The sequence below is a fragment of the Lissotriton helveticus genome, chromosome 1_1, assembly GCF_964261635.1.
Source record: "Lissotriton helveticus chromosome 1_1, aLisHel1.1, whole genome shotgun sequence".
Taxonomy (NCBI): Eukaryota; Metazoa; Chordata; class Amphibia; order Caudata; family Salamandridae; genus Lissotriton; species Lissotriton helveticus.
The window spans coordinates 674,651,507-674,674,312 of record NC_136057.1 but is presented as its reverse complement, the minus strand read 5'-3'; the positions used below and the strand labels follow the sequence as shown (position 1 = coordinate 674,674,312).

The following is a 22,806-nucleotide window of genomic DNA, read 5'->3' as shown; positions in this document are numbered from 1 at the left end:
TTTTTTGAACCAGGCTTAATTATGCATCGCCCACCTGGGCTTAATAACCTTCACTAATATCATTTGCAGTGGTATGTTTATTAAATGCTCTATCATATTTACATCTAATATTTAAAATTCACGGAACTTCACTGTTTAAGATTGCTTTAAACTGATAATGGAGTCTTTTCACTATTTCTATTGATTGTAGATGGAACTAGTCTCTTTCCCTTTAAATGAAACATTGCATCGGTAAATCTCCACCCGTCAACAAGCTGTGACTGCAACAGCGAAACGCGTTGGGCATCCGTTGCAAAACTTAATAAAAACGTTTGTGAATAGAGGCCACGGCACCAGTGTGAATTTATTCGCAGCAAACTGGATGTGTTTGGATATTGGGAGTGGCATCCCTGCCGTGTTGCCCGCCGCCATTGAGGCTTAGCGTCTGCCGGAAACTTGGTGTTGGGATATATATATATATATATATATATATATATATATATATATATATATATATATATTACCTACTGGCGGTCGCCAGCAGGTATATATAGTTAGGATTTTTTCTCTATGGGATTTTTGAAAATTCTATGTCTAATAACTTTGGCGTTTGTGGACGGAATTGGCTGAAATTTTCAGAAAATGGAACATTTTGTTTCTGAGCAGCCCCTGAAAATTTGGGGGGGTTTCGTCAAGGGGGGGCCGAGAAAAAAGGGGGGTCCCAAAACGTGTTTTTAACATTGAGTTTCCCATAGGGCGGTTGGCCTCACTTTTAGCCCGAACGGCTAAATGGATTTGCACGAAACTTGGCAAAATTGTAGGGACTGGTAGCCCGATGTGCCTTTGCCAGGTCTCAATATATGTGCTTCAGTGGATTTTGAAAAATTAACGTTCAAAAAAAGATATATATCTGTAACAGCGGACCGGGCAGCGCTCCGGTTCGCGGACTTTTCGCGGTACGGAGCTTTGTGAAGCGAAGCTGATTGGTTCTCTGGCGTCTGTGAACATTCCAAACAGTCCGTAGCGGCCGCCATCTTGTCTCTCGGTAGGATCGAGAGACAAGAGGAGGCCAAAGCGAAGGGGCAAATGACCATAAGGGGGCATAGTAGATCCTCGCTGACCCCCTAGGTTTGATGAGGAGGTTTTAAAAGGGCCCCACGGGGAAAAAAAAATAAATAATAATAATAATCGAACGGCTGAATGGATTTGCACGAAACTTGGCAAAATATTAGGGACTGGTAGCCCGATGTGCCTTTGCTAGGTCTCAATATATGTGCTCCAGTGGATTTTGAGAAATTAACGTTCAAAAAAAGATATATATCTGTAACAGCGCTCCGCTTCGCGTACTTTTCGCGTTACGGAGCTTTGCGAAGCTGATTGGTTCTTCGGCGTCTGTAAACATTCCAAACAGTCCGTAGCGGCCGCCATCTTGTCTCTCGGTAGGATCGAGAGACAAGAGGAGGCCAAAGCGAAGGGGCAAATGACCATAAGGGGGCATAGTAGATCCTTCCTGACCTCTTAGGTTTGATGTACCATTTTGCCAAGTTTGGTGTAATTCCGTTCAGCCATTCAGGCTGTAGACGTATGTAAATGTCCTATGGAAAATTGCATGGGGAAAACACATTTGAAAGTGTTGAAATTTAGAACCAATTAAAATGTTACTTTGGTTTTGTATTTGTGTGTGATGAAAGTTAATTGGTTATGTATATATCTCAAATGAGAGGAAACCACAGCCATTTTGTGATACTACTGTCTGAGGTACATTTGTGAGGAATTTTTGGTGGTGAATTTCTGGTGTTTGATTTACACAGTACTAACACTTCTCCTACTTTTAAAAAGGTGAGTTGTTAATTTGTAAGGGGAACTATGTTGTACACTTGAAGATAATTTGAAAAATGTTTTCTGTTATTTATTTGCAGTCCTTCTGTTATACTAAATACTTGATAAAGTTAGTTTTATATTATGTATTACTAAAAACGATAAATGAAAGTGATTATTTTTTTCTGCAATTTACAGCAAGCAATTTCAAAATAAAATGGCTCACAATGAAGAGACCGTGGCAATTTCTTTTGAATTGTCCACTACATTGATTGAAATTGACAGCACCAATAATGAAATATTGTCACAAGGAGGAGATGACTTGAATGATTCCACTACATTGATTGAAATTGACAGCACCAATAATGAAATATTGTCACAAGGAGGAGATGACTTGAATGATTTTTTTGATCAATCTGTTGATGGCGAATTTATCGAATGTTTGGAGACCATAGAGTTACAAGAATCATCATTGCAGACTTTTAATGAGGAGATTCCAGATGAGATGATTGAAGAGGAAATTACTGATGAGGACATGTTACTAGTTCTTTCAAATTTAGAAAATTCAGAAGAATAAATTTATATTTAGAAATCAAAAATTGTTTGAGACATTATTCATTTTTATTTTTAATTTATGAGGTTGTAGCGAAGTGATTGTAGTATAAAATGAGACTTATAGTATAGAGTGCAACATTTTTATGTTACATGGTAAGTTTACTCATATTTACTTCCCTTCTCCCACTATATTATCTCCAATGTGTATTTGACATCTCTTCTTCATCTCCGGCCTCCTTTCTCTCACTGTGTGTCTCTGATGCATCTTATCGCTGCTATTTTGTGTAATTACAGAAGAGAGTAAAATAAAATAGTTCGGAACGTGAAAAGGGGGCAAAGTAGAGTACCCCTCACCCCCTAGGCCTTCTCAGGCGGTCCCAAAAGGATCAGTTTCTGCTTTCCTGAGAGATTATGGTATGAGTTCCATATACCACAATAATTTGCATTACAACATGCAAGATATATATCTCCTATTACCAACTTTTGGAGATATTCGCGCTAAGCGCGAATATCTTCAAAAACTAACACCTGCCCTGAGCAGTTCTTAGCCATGTTATCCAATGGGAGGTGGATAACATGGCTAAGAGCATTAGCTCGGTAATGCATGAATATCGCTGAGTTTTCAGCGATATTAATGCATTGCGGTCGTTTTTTATCGCATTTGCGATAAACCTTGATAATAGCAAGGTTTATCTCCGATAATTTCTGACGATGCTTAGCGGTAAAAAATTTGTTGGTAAGCATCGTTAGCGATAAATATCGCTTAACTTTGGTAATATGCACCAACGTCTGTTAACGTTCGATTCGAAGGAAATGAGGAAGTGTTGAAAAACATTGTTTGCGCCATCTTGCCTTTTTTGAAATGCCACACTTTTGTCGTGCACGGCAGCCATTTTAGATGCCTTGACCAGACCCACTCTCTGCACGCTGTCGATTCGTAGCATGGCTCCCCACCCTCGCAAGCATCTTCCCCAGGCACTGGTCACCCCCGCTCTCTGTGTTATGCATGGGCAATAAACCTCTCCCCATCTGCGCTGCTCTTTCCTGAGAATCACACTCTGTGCCCGCCCGACACCTCCCTTTCGCCCTATTCACTACCGCACCCTCTGACACTCCTCTTCCTCTGTGTCCGATTGTCAAGGCTATCAGCTAGCCCTGCAGATGTAGTTTATGGCCCCAGCTGTAAAGAATCACCCCTCTTCAAAGGAGTTATAGTAGATCAAGGCCCACACCCAATGAGATCCGTCACACCACACGTGTTCCTACTATCTGAAAACCATCCTGTATTGTGATTGGGGAGGGGACCGAGCCTGAAGCGGAAGATTCCAGGGATGACTCTTTGTACATCAAAGTTTTTACATTTATGTGTGACATTAAAAATATATAGCACTCCAACAAAGTAGTAGGATTATAAAACTTTAATAACTTATAAATATATACAACAAAACAAAAACAGTAAAAACATTTAAACAACGAAGAGACCGTGGCAATTTCTTTTGAATTATCCAATACATTTATTGAAATTGACAGCACCAATAATGAAATTTTCTCACAAGGAGGAGATGACTTGAATGATTTTTTTGATCAATCTCTTGATGGTGAATTTATCGAATGTTTGGAGACCATAGAGTTACAAGAATCATCATTGCAGACTTTTCATGAGGAAATTCCTGATGAGGACATGTTACTAGTTCTTTCAAATTATGAAAATTCAGAAGATGTTGCCTGGGGGTGGGTCGTCAGTAGCAGTCTGTTGTGCGAATAGTTCCAAGGCAGCAGAACGCGCTGAAATCTAGATGGCACGAAGGTGATGTCTAGTAAGTTGCCGCCCAGCAAATAACGGCGTGGGGCGCCGCGGGGGTGAGTGAGTCCAGTAGGCACCACAGGTATTCTTACCGGCATTGCAGAATTACTGCTGGGGACAATGCCTGTGCTGTAGCAGGGTCACAGCAGAAACAAAAAGGATTCTGTTGAAGATGTTGTTGGTTTTCAATTTGAAAACAGTTCTGGTGTCAACTGCTATGCTAATGTAGTGGTTAATGTTTTGTTTTCTCTAGAAAATGTAAAAGAGGGGGAGGCAGTCCAAAGTTCTGGTAAAAGGGCAAAGGAAAGGATCGGTGGTTTGAACTATCAGTCAAAAAGGGGAGGGGGTGCAACAATTTTTCCTACCGGGTCACAGTGTGCTTTCACCGGAACTGAGGTTTGCAGGATTCTAGTAATTCAAAGTGAGGCTGGCGCCAGCATGGGAGTGCCGACGTCCCGCGGATACAGTTTCGTCACTCCACGGGCGATCATGGCAGTCATTCCCCATCGGGGGTGTCTGCGGGGGTCGGAGACTCCCGCGGCTCCTCTAGAATCTTCAAGGTCGTGGAGGACTACTGTGGTGGAGTCAACCAGTGACCGGGCCATTTCTTTATGCTGGGCCCGCTCTTGCCAGGTCGATCGCCATTTTGAGAGTTCGGTAGCTACTGGCGATCGCGGGGTCAAATGAGCGGACGGGCTCCACCCTGCCGGGCGAGACGTTGCAGCATCGCCACAGTGGAAGAACCCTTTTCCGGGCGCCTGGAGCGCTGAGGGTGCAGGTGGGAAGCCTCCACTGGGGAGGCGGGAGAGGCCTGTTCGCACCGTCTCTCCCTCCCAGTGCACCCCACGGCGTCTCGCTTGAGATTTGTTATGGCCGGACCAGGCGATGAGGACGAGGGGGGGGGGGGTCGGAGGCATGTGCAAGACATCCCCCCAGTGTTGTCAAAGCCATTATTCAAGAAAGAAGAAGTGTCCCGTCCGTCTTCGGGCCGGGCTTCCGGTGGAGGTCGGCCGGACGCCCCTTGCTCTGGCCCCATGAACGGGTTCCTTGGTTTATCGGCTGCAGCCGGATCCCATCGGCCCCGGCCGTTGGTGGCCGGACTGGTAGAGAATGTGGCGAGACTACCTGAAACTGTCAAGGGCCACCGCGGCCGGACTGGGAGAGAGAGGGGAGGGTCGAGGACACGGACATTCCCCCCCCGGCAACTCTCCAGCGTTGTCAATCCCCCTGGCCGGGTCCCGCTGGCCTCGGCCTCGGCCTCTCCTCCGGCTACACCCTACGTGATGATCTCCGAGGCGTGCAGCAGGACCCGCCTTATATGTGTTGCTTCCGGCTGGGCGTAGCCGAAAACCTGTTGCCCTTTGGAAGTTTCTAGAATGGGGCGGATGTCTGCTGACTTCTATCTTTCCCAGTTTGCCGTTATTTGGCCGTGGCAGGCGGTGGGACAGACACGTTTTGGGGCAGTGAGGGGCGATGTTTTCAGGTTTCTTATTACGGGCTTACTTCTAACGTTTCTTGTTTCTAGGACAATAATAGGTTTTATCATTACGTATTGTTATCGTTTCTTTGTTTGTTATTTAATAAAAAGTTCATCAGTGGCCTACTGATTTTCGTTTTCCTATTCTTTTCTTTCCAGGTTGTTTCATGCTAAAGTTTCTGTTAACAGGATACAGTGATCACTTCGTTATTATTGCATATGTCCTTTTCACTAGGGGTGCTCTCTTGTTGGGCCAGATATCTCTAGTAAATGGTCCGGGTGAAACAGGTGCATCAATCAGTGGGGAGTAGATAGGCATGACAGATTACAAAGGGGGAGAAAGGTCCGCATTACCTACCCTTTCACTACTTGCAAAGATTTTCCAACGTTTATTTGCAAACAGGGAATACCTCCAAAAAGAACTAATTCCCAAACAGTCAATGTTCGGACAATCAATCAATCAATGAGGAATGAAATAGGTACGACGTGTTAAAGGCTTGCGTTACCTACCCTTCACTATCTGCAAAGGGAGAGAGAATATTCCTATTCTTCCTTGTTTGCAGGCAGAGAAGATCCTTAAGAGAACCAACCTCGAACAATTCAATGCTCGATTCAAACAATCAACAAGGGGTACTGTGAACACAAATGAACGCCGCTTATGTACATACACATTGCTATTTTCAACAGGTTGTTCCTAATGTTTCTATTTTAGCGAGGTCAAAAAGAGATCCCATTAGTGGCCTACTGATTTTGCTCGATTCCTTTTGTTTTTTACACGATTTTTCGCTATCTGCAAAGACTAAACAGAGTATTGCGACTCTGTGCTTGTTTGTAAATAGCGAATGAACCAAAGAGAACAATCAATCAAATGGAGAGAGAAGCAGGCACGACGGATTACAACGGGGGCAAAGGCCTGCGTTAACTACCCTTCACTATCTGCAAAGAGAGAGTACTCCTAATAGAAATGAGGGGTGGGGGGCAGCATTCAAAGCAGATCAGTGTGCATAAACACGAAAATGTTTTTACTTACCACGTACTTGACATTCGACAGCTTATGATATTTGCTATTAAAAAACCATTGAAATTCACTGAAAAAACCATAGGTTATAGACCATATATAGTTAGGAATTAGCATTTACAAAACCTTGAAAATTCACTGAAAAAACCATAGGTTATAGACCATATATAGTTAGGAATTAGCATTTACAAAACATTGAAAATTCACTGAAAAAACCATAGGTTAGAGACCATATATAGTTAGCTGGACATTTTATTGACATAAAACCAATGAAATTCCATATATAGTTAGTTGCACTAACTATATATTGCGCACCCGCAATCCACTGCTGATGATGTCACATATTACATCATTCATGACATGGTCAGTGACATCACTGATGACATCACTGATGACATCTCAAATGACATCACTGATGACATCACTGATGACATCTCATTTGACATCAATGACCACATCACTGATGATATCATTCATGTGACAATACAATGCATCTCCTCACATTTTAATATAACCTCTGTTTCACCCAGTGTTAAATACAGAGTATAATTTTTGAAACCATTGACACACCAATACTAGTTACTACGTACGCACTCACTGATTGCTACGTCTACACACACCTTCACTCATTCACCCATACAATCATTCATACAATCACTCATCTTTACAACACTATCATATGCACTCATACACCTATACAGACACTCACAGTCTGCCACTCATCCATGGAGTTACTCACACACCTAGTCAGTCCTGTAAAGAATCAATGACACTTCCATGTTCTTGTCTGTACAGTTAAACATAGAGCACCTTACATTTTCAAACATATACTAACACATACTTACCTTCTTATACAATCATTGATACAAGTACACATTTATCTGCACAGAGTCACACACCTCCCAGCTAGCCACACACACACTTAGTCTCCCATACAAATACTTGGGCAATCAATCAATAACCCATATAGTTACTCATATAGCTACTGATCAACACATGCAGCAGTTTACAGAACAACAGACATAATGATGCACAAATTAAGACAGTTTAGTCACTAACCCATGCACTCAGTGAGACACATTTAATCACTCACTCATACAGTCAGTCATGCACCTACTAAATCCTTCGTCCAGACACTTACACATCCACTCATTCTTCAATATGTAAGACATATTTAAACTTTACAGAAACAAAAAATCACTGGATGTTGTTATCAGTGATGTCATCAGTGATGTCATTTGAGATGTCATCAGTGATGTCATCAGTGATGTCACTGACCATGTCATGAATGATGTAATATGTGACATCATCAGCAGTGGATTGCGGGTGCGCGATATATAGTTAGTGCAACTAACTATATATGGAATTTCATTGGTTTTATGTCAATAAAATGTCCAGCTAACTATATATGGTCTCTAACCTATGGTTTTTTCAGTGAATTTTCAATGTTTTGTAAATGCTAATTCCTAACTATATATGGTCTATAACCTATGGTTTTTTCAGTGAATTTTCAAGGTTTTGTAAATGCTAATTCCTAACTATATATGGTCTATAACCTATGGTTTTTTCAGTGAATATATATATATATATAAAATTAGAATATATCTGCCTGAAAATTAATCTAAGTTATTCAAAATAGATTATAAAACAAGTTTTTTTTAGAAATGGTGGTATTTGTTAAGAAGTGTATATTATTACTAAATGCTTTTAAGTATATGATACTGAGATATTAACTACATTTCTTAAATTTAAGGGGTTCATTACAATGGCTTAACGATCGCCACCGCCGAGCCGTTGGTGGCGACCGTTACCCATCGTAACGTGAAATACCCCCGCCATATTATGATGGCGGTGGGTATCGCGGCGGATGCAAAGTCCACCCGCCGCTTTTCCGCCAGTCGGCAATCGTTCCAATTGGCGGCCGGGCAGAGCGGGGCGAGTAATATAGGCACCACCAGCCATATTAGGATGTTGCTTGTGGACAGGCCTTTCCATGGCGGCGATGCCGTCATGGAAAGGCTGGTGGGGATTGGCTTTTGGGGCCCATTGTGGGCCCCTGTGGGGTTGGGGGGGGTGCACTTGTGGGGTACCCATAGTACACCCCTGCAATTCCCTGTACCAAGTGGCAGGCACCGCATGGTGCCTGCCACGTGGTGCGCGGAAATGCCAGGCATGCGATTTTGACATTGCAGCGGGTGCAATAGCTGCGAAATGCGACCGCCAAGGTTGTGGTCGCATCCTAATTCATGGTGCTGGACCACCGCATGTCTGGCAGCTGGTCCCAACACCGCAAGGATGGCGGACGGACTCAGCTCCACCCGCCATCCTAATAGGCCCCCAAAAGTGGGTTTTAGGGTGGTAAAGGAATTAAGTCTTCAGGGATGAATAGTTTTAGGGGGGCGACATGGAGCTTTTAAGGTTGAACTATGGGTTGTTTTTAAGAGTGTGAAGAAGTTTTTATGGTTCATGGATAGATACTGAGTAGAAGTATTTTGTGATTTTGTTAGCTTTCTGGGATATATATTTCAAAGGGTTAGTACATTATTTTGTATGGTCAAGGGATGGGTAGTGAATAGGGGTAGTAAGTAGTGTTTGGGGTTCAGGGATGGGTAGTGCCTAGTGGGTAGTAAGAACTTATTAGAGGTCAGGAATGGGAAGTGCAAAGGAACTATTAGGTGTTTCTAGGGTGAAGGAATGAATACTGCATAAGAGTAATAAGGAGTTTTATTGTTCAGAGAATGGTGGTCTACTGAGTTTTAGGGCTCCGGGAAAGGTAGTGTATAAAGGGGGAAATATTAAGGACTCAGTGTTGGTTTTTGCATAAGGGGTTGTAAAGTGTTTGTAAGATTAAGGAATGGTACTTTAGAAGTATTTGAATTAATAGTTATTAAATATTAGAATTAGTTTATTAATCTTAAATTGCATAATTGAGTTATTTTTTTAAATAATTAAAAATATTCTTTTAAAGTTAACTGGGATTTTTTTACACACAGGTCAAAATTAAACGTACCACATTCAAGCAAAGTAAATTCCCAACGAGGCAATGGTGTTCCATCTAAAGGTACAGCCGATGTAGTTACCGTGCTGTAAAAACGTCTCATTTAAAGAAATGTGCAGTAACGACCTAGATTCAATCTTGGTCCATGCAGAGAAATCAAAGGATATGTAGAACAGCAAGTCAATGCAGGGACATGATAGTTGTATAGTTGGAGATGTTGAAATTGCATATGCATGAGCAATTAGGTGTAATGGATGCAAAAAGTGAAGGAAAGTAAATGCAGGATGGTGAATTCATGACTATTCATGTCCTACAGTTCTTAGTTTGGAGGAAACAGAAGGAGCTATAAACATAGTGATTCCCTTCAATGTAATATGCCCATACATGACCTGGATGTTTTATACCAGTACCTATTACTATATTATATAGGTATGCACATGTCACAATAGCTACACACAAATCTACTTACAAGTCTGTATGTTTATGCATGTGTCTATAGATGTTTTTGTGTGATAAATGTATGTGAATGCATTTGGGTTGTGTCTGTCTGCATATGGTTAGCTCTCTGTGTGTTTTCTGCCAGTGCATCTAAGCCTATCACATAACGTACAAACATGCAACAAAGAACAGATACAACTAAAAAAAGCCAGAATAATGGTTTGGCTAGTGCTTGTTTTCTGTAGTATCCATTGCTTTCGTCAATTGGTTTAACATTTGGAAAGTATGCTCACACACTATCTGCACACCAAACAATATCATACCTCGTGGCTTTGCCAATGATTGCCATTAAAAAGGAAGCATAATGCTTATATGCAAATGAAATGAAAGGTGCTTACAAACAACACCTAAAATGCTATCCACACTCACGTAATGGCAATTGCCTTGATCATGCTATATGATCCTTCATTTGATATTGGCATGAATTGTCTTATTAGTTTTTCTTTTTGCAGTGATCTTTTGCCAAGCACTTCATCCAAAAGACTTGGGGAATGATTTAGAGCTTGGAGGATGTTTTACTCCATCCCAAACATAATACTTTTGGGACAACAGTGGGGTAAGTGTAGGATAGTGTAGGGGTAAAAACTACTATTCCCACTCCAGTGAGTGCGACAGTAGGTTTAGAAACTACCATTACAACACATACCATTACAACGCATAATACTTTTAGGGCAACAGTGGGGTAATTGTAGGATAGTTTAGGGGTAAAAGTTACTATTCCCACTCCAGTGAGTGCAACAGTAGGGTAAGTGTTGGATAGTGTAGGGGTAAAAATTACTATTCCCACTCCAGTGAGTGCAACAGTAGGGTAAGTGTTGGATAGTGTAGGGGTAAAAATACTATCCCTATGTACCCCAAAACCCATACCCACCCTAAAACTATAAAATCCCCATTACTTACCTTCTATTGCGTTGTAATGGCATGCGTTGTAATGGTATGAGTTGTAATGGTATGCGTTGTAATGACATGCCTTGTAGTGACATGCATTATAATGGCATGCGTTGTAATGGCATGCCATGTAAAGGCAGCTGCGTTGTAACAGATGTGTTATTAATGCAGTGCGTTGTGATGACTGTGTTGTAATGGTTGTTTCCCACCTCAGGGACATAAAAGGCTCCCTAACCTCTGACACTAGCCCCTGGAACCAGCTGCTGTGCGCTCCTGCCCCCCAAGTTGAGCCTCTCAGGTCCTGCGCACTTTGCGTGGCTCAGGGAACAAAAATCAAGCTTTTGGTCTCTTTGCATTCTTGAACATGCCCGTTCACAATGGGACTCGCAGCTTGCACCACAATTCAGCTTGAAGCTCTGTCTGTCCAACTCTTCATGCTCCACCATCGACCACTTCAGGGGACCAGCAATTGCATAGTATTCACTATCCCTGACACAGGCTCTTCTTGCTACACCAACAGCCTCCTGAGGTGCTCTCTTTGCTCCTTGAGGTCCTCTTCAATGCAAATAAGACTCTTGGTACAGACTTGAGAAGGTAAACTTCAGCGGGCCCAACCTGGAAACTGTATCTGACCTGTGCTCCATTGTGGTTGACCTGAAAGTCTGACTTTGACCTAGTCCAGTGTGACCAGACATCCTGAGTTTGCGCTTTGTGCTTTTTGGCACTATATCCACTAAATTCTTTATAAAATTATATCTCCAATTCTGCTGATTGGATGTTAGTCATTTTGGTCCTGTTTTGTCTAATACATTTTGCTATATGTTTCTAACGTGGTGTAGGATTCTTTTTGTGTGGTGCTTTTCCCTTTATTACTGTTTCAAGTGTTGTACAAATACTTTACACATTGCGTCTAAATTAAGCTTGACTACTTGGCGCCAAGATACCAGGGGGTTGAGCACAGGTTAATTTGGGGTTTGCTTGCACCTTGCCTGATAAGGATTGTTTTTGCAGCTTCACCAGGGCCCTCACCCCAGTCAACCAGTAACCCAAATACTCTCACTTGCCGATAAGGAAGCTGGTAATCCACAGGTTGATCCTAGCTTTATGTGGGCTACATCTTGACGCTTCTACTTCTGGATGGAGTTACCATGCTGCAGCAACTTCACAGTTCTTGGTGTGTCTGAAGCCCCCATTCAGTAGGCACATGCTTCAAATTCCCTGATCCCTAAGGGGATAGCTGTAGAATGCAGCCCAGAGTGCTCTCTTTGTGAGAAACTCCTCCTTACATTCTTGCTCCCCCTGCTTAATGCACAGGTGGCAGCATTATCTGACTGCACCGTTGTATATTCCGCCACCTGACATGTTTATGAGTTCCTTTGACTCTCTGGTAAGATTAAGCAAGAGACTGGATTTCTCTCCTGCCAAGTTGTGGGTGGCACCGCACGACAATGATTGGTCTGAAAGGCGTCCTCCTCTGTGTGATTTTTTTTCAACAATGTAGCACTGGAATTCATTAACCCCTCCCATGCTCATGACGAGCTCAGCTCATCATGAGCACACGGCCACCGTGGCTCATGACGAGCTGAGCTCGTCATAACGGCCGCAACGCTCGCACACGGGGCTAATTTCCCCGTTGTGCTGAGCTTTCTAAAGAAACGTGTGGCGCCGTGACGAGCTCAGCTCAGTCATGAGCTCAGTGCCACCGTTCTGCGTGCCGAGATAAACTCGTCACAAGCACCGGGGCGCTGTGCGCATCCCCCCGCCACCCAGCACTGCGGGGGAATTAGCCTCACAGGGAAGGGGTTAATCTATCTATTGATAGATGACACAGGACGATTAAAAAACACAAGTCACTGTTGGTAGATCTACAAAGAGTGTTGACTGAAATGTTTGTATTGTATTGACACAAAACGAAGTCATTTTGTTATTGATATCTACAAAATGAATTACGATGCTACAAAAACAGGAAATCCAAATCAAGCGCTATTTACTTTAGATGCCATGTGCTGCCACTTTAATGATTCAGGGCCAGATGTACAACCCTTTCTTGCACTCTCAAACAGGAGATCGGTCCGTTTGCGACCGCAAAAAAGGGTAATGGCATGTACAAACGCAATTTTACGAGTCAGTGACTCGCAGAATAGCGTTTGCAACTCTCACTATTAGAAAAGGGTGTCCATTCCTAACAGTGAGATTCACTGCCATGTACTATTGTTTTGCGACCGCATTTGCGACTGCAAAACACTTGCAGTTTACCACTTTCTTCAAGGAGATGGTAAACCACTCGCAAACGAGAAGGTGTCCCCAGGGGACCCCTTCCCCTTTGTGAGTGTGTGAGAAAATATTTTTTAAAGACGTCAGACAGACACTACTGTCAGCCCTTAAAAAATAAAACTGCAAGGTTTAATTTTTCTTATTTAAATGCATCCCGTTTCCCTTTAAGGAAAACGGGCTAAATGAAAAAAAAACTGCTTTATTTAAAAAGCAGTCCCAAACATGGTAGTCTGTTTACCCCAACAGGCCACCATCCCTGGGAGAGCTAGCCATTCCCAATGGTGTCGCAAATTTCGCTTTCCTCATGAATATTGATGAGGCATGCAATTGCGACCCCATTGGAAATCACTAACAGCGTCTGTGTTCATTGTATTTTGCGACCCGCAAATTGCAAGTCACAAAGCGATGCAATTAGCGAGTCGCAAAATGTAAGGGCCACACATCTGGCTCTCAGTGAATTTTTGCTGAACATTTGGGATAACATAAGTGAATGACTGTGTGTGTGTTCTGAAGATTGTGTTTATGTATTTTCTGTCACAATGTCTAATGTGTAGTTGTAACATAATAATTCTTTATATGTATATACTTTTATAAATTGGTTTTATTATTTATTGCTAATAAAAACTAGAACTAACATCAGTTTCACGTTCTCTGAGCCTAGAAACTACTTCGGAAACTGAATAGAAAGTTTAAAGCTGCCGGTGTTTTCTGTACATTATGGTGCAGGCAGGCTCCATGATTTACTCTTTCAACGATACTGCTGATGACACTTACACTCTGATCATAAAGGGGGATTGTGATTGCTTAGTTGCATTCACAATCCCCCTTTAACTAGAACTAATCCAGAACTAATGCTTGCTTGGGAACCTGGGCTTATGATCTGCCTCCCCAGTTTCTTTTTCAAAGCTTGAGAACTATGTGTCCCACAAAGCTGCAGGTTTCTGAGCATGCTTTATTGCTCTTTACCTATAGTTGTAGCAGCTTGTTCACTTTTTGTATCTGCATTTATTTTACATTTTTAAGCCACTAATTGGGGGTGGGCACTGGTTGCGATGTTGACAAACAGTTTGCACGTTTAAAATATATTTTTCAATAATCCTGTACCTTGTGGTTATGACCACTCCTGGATTTCGGAGACCACTGGTGTCTGAGCCCCTCTTCCACACCTTTGTTTCTGATGCCCTCCAATGTATTTCTGACACTCCTTGTCAGAGGCATCCACTGTCTGACCCAACGGCAAATATATCAATTCTTTGTCTGTCAATAGGAATTGGATAGCATTTTTCAAATCAAAGTTACCCTAAAAATATATACCTTTAGAATGTGTCAAGGAATAGGGTGGAAAACCTACAATTCATCATTTGATGGGACCTAACCAGCACAAACATTGAGAGGGCTGATATGGGAAATACTGGGTTGCCCAATCAGATTAGAATATTAAAAAACAACATATTGTTGGTTTTTCTGTGGATCAAGGTCTACAAATTTTGTGAAAGTTTATAGTCCAAAACCCTCCAAGGCCCACCCAAAAACAGATTTACACCAACCTACAAAAAGCCTATGTTGCATGAATTTATTTATTTATGCCAACTATAGGCTTATTCTGGTTCAACAGTTGTCCTACCAGACTTAGAATGGAAATGCTACTTTCAGATAATCTCAAATAACTTTTTCTCCCTTCACTAATGTATATGAAATTTGAAATGAAGAAACGGAGCTAGCCAGCTCAGGTGTTTACCTAATCCTATGACGAGTCATCAAACTGTGCCAGTCATAAGCAAAACATATAGAGATTTTCCTATGTAGGTGTCAACTCAACCATGACTACAAAATTGCTATTTCCAACCCCTTAATATCTATCTATCTATCTATCTATCTATCTATCTATCTATCTATCTATCTATCTATCTATCTATCTATCTATCTATCTATCTATCTATCTATCTATCTATCTATCTATCTATCTATCTATCTATCTATCTATCTATCTATCTATCTATCTCTCTATCTATCTATCTATACACAAACTATGCCTAGACTACCTTTAGAACTTTTCAAATGTATTTGTGCTGTACAGTTCAGCATTCATGCACAATTTGATAACTTTGGAGAAATTAAAATATTTAATATCCACCTCAAAGTGGTGTTATTTTGTGGCACACATCTATGTCTACAATGTTTGTAGATAGGTCCTTGTGTCAAAAAACATGGATGGCTGCATGGGAATGCCTATGTACTAACTAACTAGGTAGAAAGAGGATAATATATGTATTTGTTGTTACTAGAGTACCCATGTCCTGATCAAGCCTATATCATCTGGCTGAAACGCGACCGCGACTGCGTCGACAACTTATATTTTGAAAGGAGTCCCCTGTAAAAATTTAAGGAAGATTGGATTTTTTCTTAGGCGCACCAACACAAATGTAGGCTGAGTTGATAAGTTAACCCCCTGGTGTTTTTGTTTTTGGGACTGCCATCTTGTTGTGTACTCCACCCCAAATTAAGAGGAGGTACATTTGTAAATTGGTGTATATATATATATTTTTTTGTCTCAAGGGTACAGAGAAGTGTTTTTGGTATTGTATAGCGTTTTGTGTATTTGTGTATAATGTACATGTGATGTGTTGTATATATATTGCGTTATTTGTTTACATTGTGCCTCTCTGGCTGTCCGCTCATATATGTGTATATGAATTAATATATACTTACGCTGTGTATAATTCGCAAATCACAAGACAATTAATTGTTTCTTGTTTGATAATTAAAAGTAGATTGATCCCTTCAGTACCATTTGTTTCTACTTGTTCATCTTTGGATGTCTCCTGCTCAGGTACGGGAGGGTGAGGTGGGCAGAACCCCTAACCACTTTTTCTAGTATGTACTAACCAAGGCACGCCCCCTTAATGCAAAGTAAGTATAGATTACTTTTAGGCAATGTTTTAGCACGTATAAAGATTTATGCTGGAAAGTAAAAGGTCTATCAAGACTGAGCCTATTTGCATCACTTTTTGTGACTACACCCGTGCAATGCCATTGAAAACTCTGTCCATGAGAGGCTCCTGCCCACATCAGTGTAGGTTTCCCATGTTAAAGCGTGTGATCTGTTTGGTTTGGTATTGAGGGGAATTGTTGTGGAGGCCCTTCGGATGATTACATCCTTAACAATGGATAAAACAAGCTGGTAAAAAAAAATCAATGAAATCAAAACTGAGAATGAAATCATAGACTGCCTCAGCCATGTCTCGCTGTGTGATATGAAGATCAGTGCTGCTGGCTAGTGATTCATTGACCTAAACCCGCATGGTAATCCATTTTTAAGGCAGCTTATGAAGGCAATTAACCTCTTAGAAACTAATTTGAAAGCGGAGACTTTGGGTATTAAAACTGTTTATGACTCAATTGCTTGTTTTTAAATTGAAAACAGCTGCCGCTGTTCTATTGCAATCTACTTAAGATGTAGCGAAGCAAACAACACATACAGCTCTCAGGGCTTTACGGTTTCTTTGTTATGCTAATAGATCAACGGTGTTTCTGAGAGCTGTGTGTTGGATTGCTGCTCCAGCAGTTTGGGGAATGCAAAAGATGCATAAGCTTGGAAATAAATGAGTTATAATTTGCATAGCAATTGGCTGCTAGCTTCCAGGGCTGCAGTACTCGAGATAAGGTTAAAAGGTTGTTTTTAATTTACCTAGCATTAGTATCCCACTTACAAAGAAAGTCTCCATGTAATAAACACAACCATTAAATCATGGTGACGCCTGCCCCACACATTTAGGTCAATTATTTGCATAGTGCACTGCAGAGTCACAATGTTGTGAAGTGCCAAAATCTTAATAAGGGACATTTAACTAAATGAATTCAAGAGAAACACTATTTTGATATATAAATAATAATGACTATTTAACCTTTCTGGCCCAATTTATAAGCTTAATCGTCTGTCACCACTCTCAACTAACCAAACTCTTTAGTACTCATTTTCTTAACCTAACAAATTAACAAATTATCAGTGGCCGTAGTGGTAATTAAACGTGACTTTTAATAAACATACACATTTCTTCGGATGATGTTTGAACCCACATAGCTAGGAAGGATCATGCACAAATTCCCATAAAGGTAATTTATGGTAATCAGATCCTAAAAAGAGAACAAACATTGGCAATGCCAATAGGATAGTCTTTGCAATAATGTTGTATGACGTAATTAAACAGCATGGGAATGAATATGTGTTTGTGTGGAAGCAAAGAACTATAGAATACTGTTTGTGTAGGCTAAAATGCCAGGTGACAGTCCACTGTAAAGCCAGACCTGCAGTTCATGCAGGTCAATGACTACCCACCTCTCATCTACTGACAGAGAAGAACACATAAATGATGCTTTTATCTAAGACACTTTAATTATTATATTGCCATGCTTGTGTGGCCCTTGAAGTTCAATCTCACAATGCTAGTCAAATATTCAAAATGATTACAACTGTGTGGAGGCCAAGCACTTCTTTTGAGGAAACACACATATTCTGCCCAATGAAAACATGTTGTTTTTGTGATGTATGTCGCATATAAACTTCAGTGACACCGTGACATGATAGTTAAAGATCTTTATTTCAACAACTCCTCAGGGCAGCTTAACTCATTGACGACTCAATGTGATTTTCTTTCAAGTTTAACCCTGCAATCTCTCGGCGTTCCACATTCCAAACACGAGACATTGCAGCGCATAAGTCATAACGTATGTTCCTTTTTTACAACAGCCATGACAACTTATATATAGAAAGCCCACAGCAGGGAACTCTATATTGCACTCACAAAGCTTTCATCCACAGAAATTGAAACAAAGCATTCCATATGCTGAACACTTGCGAATGAAAAGAAACTGTAGTGATGCTTCCTCTTTGAAGGATGCCCAGACCTGTCTAACAGAGAGATTAATTGAAAGAGGGTTCATCATTCGGGTTCTTGATGAAGCTCAAAATAAGGTAGAGAAAATCACTAGACATTCATTAGTATTCCCCAACAAAACAGAGAGATCTGGGAAAAGACAGAGGCATGGATAACTTACGAATGATCACAGGGTACAATGTCTATCATGCCAAGGTGATAGATTGCGTGAATAGACATTGGCACCTTGTGAATAGAGACCCCATATTGGGCAGTAAGATTCCACACAAACCTCTCTTAACATTTTGAAGGGCAAGTCCATGCAACAGGAATTAGTGATTAGCAGCCTGAGATAGTGAACACAGAGGGTTGGCTGAGGGCAAGTCCAGGCTTTGTTAAATGTCAGAAGTGTAAAGCCTGTAAACATGGTCTTAGCAATAAGGGCGATTGAATCTCTTTTTTGTTAAGTCCGCAGAAGATCCGCCACTTCTATAATTGAGGGAGTGAATTCGTAGTATACATCCTGCAAAGTACCTGCCCCAAACTATATGTGAGGAGCACTATCCACATGGTACATGTGAGAATTCTCCAGCACCTGAGGGTGGTGAACAACAATGACAGAAGCTACCCCGTTGCAGGTATATCAATGAGATGCATGGTGGGAATGTTAATGAACTTTCTTATTATGTAATTGGCTTAGTGGCGAAGAACAGAAGAGGTGGAAATCGAGAACAAAAACAAAGACAACTAGAGTCAAGGTACATTGTAATGCTCAATAAGAAAATTCTGCATGTCTTAAACTCTGAAGAATATATGCATATACATATTTAAAGAAAAACTTTCTTTGTAGCTGTAGGGAAAAAGCAGAATATAACATGAGATGTGAGCAACGGTAAATGGAGTAGTGAAGATTGTTTCTCGGAATTAGTGAATTAGGGAACTGCACATTTGGCTTTATAACATATAAAGATTATCATCATTTGCGACTTTTAATCAGGACAAGTAATTTTAAGGGGCTAACATAAATGAGAAACCTCATCCCAGAGGTTTCAATAAACATAAGGCTGGGGATTTGGAAAGAGCAAACATAGAAATCTAAGATACTTATCAGAACCAGAATAAGAGGGTTAAATTCCAATCCCTGGTTGCATCGTATTTATTTTATGTTTGCACTTGCACTTTACTATGAAGAACCCTTGATTAAGCTATGGATAGGGAATCCCTTGTCGACCCCTGTAATCATGTAAAGATACTACGAAGTTTAGATGAATTTAATGTGATTAATAATGCTTTGCACTTTATCGCCAAAACAATGGTATTGTGTTCAGGTAGTATGCAGGGTTAAGTTTGTAATAGTGCACTTGCACTTCATAGCAAATAATTCCATTCTTGGAATAATGATCTTGCACTGTACTGCTACGAATTGTATTTTAGTGAGGCACATGCAGTGTAGGGTGCCACATTTCCATCCATACATATTTCTTTTGCAGCTTGTTGGCAAGAAATGTACTGTCTAGAGCAATTAGCCATAATGAAGCAATCCTTCACATGCACTTTATTGCCACAAATTTGATCTGTGAAATAATGCACTTGCACTTTACTGCTATGAATTTTACACCCTATTCAAGGGGGTGAACAGAACCACTACATGCACTTGCACCTGCACTTTACTCATTGTGAGTTTTAACATTGAAGTATGCTATATATATATATACTTTGATAGAAAAACAGACATTTGAGGTGAGCAGATCTAGAGTGTCGCTGGTGTTGAGAGTGCTCTAACAGGAGCTGCTTTCCACCAAAACTTGAGAACTACCCAGAGTTCTCTCCTTCTTTTTTGCATAATTTATGCTTCACTCTGTGCCTGAAAGGGTTTTGTTTTGACTTATACTGGGTGCTCCCTTGTGTCTGGACAAAGCTATACCTCTCTGAAGAGCTCTAATTAGAGCGAAACACTGTGTCAGGGGTTGCTTTTATTCATTTTAGGTTGGCTTGAGTTGGTATTTTACCAATTCAAAGCTGTAATACTGTGCCTGGAGTGATAAATGGCTTTTGTCATTTTACAGCTCGGCAAGGAAAGCACTGTGCTAGTCCTATGCTTAAAGACTTTGCTGTATAAATGGCAAAAGACTTTGTCGTTTTCTATCTCGGCATGGATAGCACAATGCTAATCCTATGCTTAAAAACTTTGATAGAAAAACAGACATTTGCGGTGAGCAGATCTAGAGTGTTGTGGTGTTGAGAGTGCTCTAACAGGAGCTGCTTTCCACCAAAACTTGAGAACTACCCAGAGTTCTCTCCTTCTTTTTTGCATATATATCTATATCTATATCTATATCTATATCTATATATATATGACAGCAACAATCCTTCAGCACCCGAACACAGGAAATGAAGGGACGGACCACAGGAATCAGGCAGGAAGGTCTTTTTTATTAACGCCCGCTCCGATGAAACCAACATTGGTGGACCTGAAGTGTCGAACGAACGTGCACGGAGCTGCTATGCCTGGACTTTGATATCGCTGGAGGGCAATCCGAGTAGCAGGTAAGACGGCGAGTGCTATTATTTGACAGCGACTGGGTCACGCAGGGGTTTATGGGAGAGGTAGTTCCGTAGCTAGCAGCAAAACGGGCAGTGAATTGCAAAGTGAAATTGCAAATTCAAAGTATGGCTGAGGAATGGGTCAAAGAAAGGGAAGAGCCAGCTGTGGACATATTCAGTGATGCGGACATAAATGCATCAACCGCATCTAAATCAACTGCCCAAAGTACTGAACCTGCACAAAGTGATGTTAAAAAATTAACACATGAACTGGAGAAACTCCGCAAGAGTGAGGTCTCAAAATGGTGGGAATGCATGTCAATAAAACGGTATCTTGATGTGGGCTGAGTCCTGAGGGGCCTGAGAGTACTGACAGCCCCCACGTATGAGAATCCTGACCCTGCAATGCTACAGGACTGGGCAGACAACAGCGCCCAGTCCTCACAGAACATGATGAACATCTTGATTAAAATACACAGCCAGTAACAGAGAGAGAATTTAGAGCGGATATCAGAAATCTGTAAGGAACTTGAGTCACACGAAAATCAAGGGGCAATAAAAAAAACATTAAAAGAAATCCAAGCAAGAATAATCAAGCACAAGGACGGAATAAAAGAGTGAAAAGCAGTGAAATTCCAGAGAGACCGCAACGATTATCTAAACGGAAGGATTTATACTTTCTTAAGGAAGTTCGACAACATAAGACGCCAACAATTATCGGCGGCAGCGGAAAATCCTGGCCCGAGCATGGCGCAAAGTGAATCGGAATGGAGTTCCGAAATAGAATCAGACGTAGAAAGTAACACCAGTGGAAATATGAGAGGCAAAACACCCACACCAGTGCAGGAGTTTTTTTTTTTACGAATGGAACGTATGATGAGCCTTCGCCCACGGCCACCACGAAAGGAATGGGGCAAAGGAAAACAACAGAACCAAAAACAAAAAGTAGACGTAGAAAGGACAGACGCTGGGCAACAGCAGGACAAAAACAAACAAAAGGACAATACAGAAGGAAAAAACGCAGATAAAACAAAACATGGACATGGACAACACAGTAATAAACTGAACCGACATGGATTTAACAGCGAGAGAAAAGGACATTTTAGCACTGGGCCTTACAAATTGCACTGAAACAAACTTTGACTATGTACAAACAAGGATTGACGTGTTCCAGTTCGTATGAAAATTGAAATTACAAAAGTATTTTGCCAATTCCAACAAAAAAACTGTGATTACACCTTCAGGTACTGAACAGGTGGAAAACCTAACAACAGCAGATATGGGGTTACTAAGAGATCTAACAAGCTTATAACAAGAAGAAATAATAAGCCAAATTCTGCCAAGCAGAGCAGCGGAAGCATCAGGAATGGATATATACCAATCAGCACCGAAGCTATTCACACCAAAGTCAGTATTCATGCCCATGACACCTAAGGATGGACTGGATATATTTGCGAAAAATGTGATTAATGAATTAAAAACATTATCACTATTAAGCACGAAAGAGTTCACCACCAAGAAACATAACCAGAGAATGGAATATAATATTCTGATCGCCAAAATCCAAGCACGACCAGACATTGTGGTGAGGTGGTTGTTTAAAGGAGGAAACATAGTTTTGTGGCCACTAAACATGTATAATGATGAGGCTTTGTCACAACTACAGCATCAGGAGTGCTACAGTCGGATGAGCCCAAAACATATTGTAGGAATAAAAGAAAGGTACCACAACGAACTGTACCGCTGGAGAGGCTTGGGACTTATCAGCAAACAGGAATTGGACTTTCTGAAAAATGACTATCCCGTAACCCCCAAACTATACTTAATACCCAAAGTGCACAAGAATGCACAGCAGCCACCAGGAAGACCAATAATTTTGGCCATAGGGAGTTTGTTTGAGAATACCAGTTTTTTATAGACCACTTCCTGCAACCTTTTGTTCGTGAATTGCCGGCGTTTATAAAGACACGGGGGAAAGTGTATGATGTCGATTGGAAGGACAATTAAGTGTTCATGACACTTGATGTACAGTCACTATACACGAGCATCAGACATGGGTTGAGAGCACTGCAACACTAT

General features: G+C 41.1%; 1 protein-coding gene across 1 annotated transcript in view; it reads right to left on the bottom strand.

Annotated features, from left to right (window-relative positions):
- The window catches only part of GRM3 (glutamate metabotropic receptor 3), a 1,294,065-nt gene that overhangs the window by 126,912 nt on the left and 1,144,347 nt on the right, over positions 1 to 22,806 (bottom strand). The window lies entirely within an intron of this gene.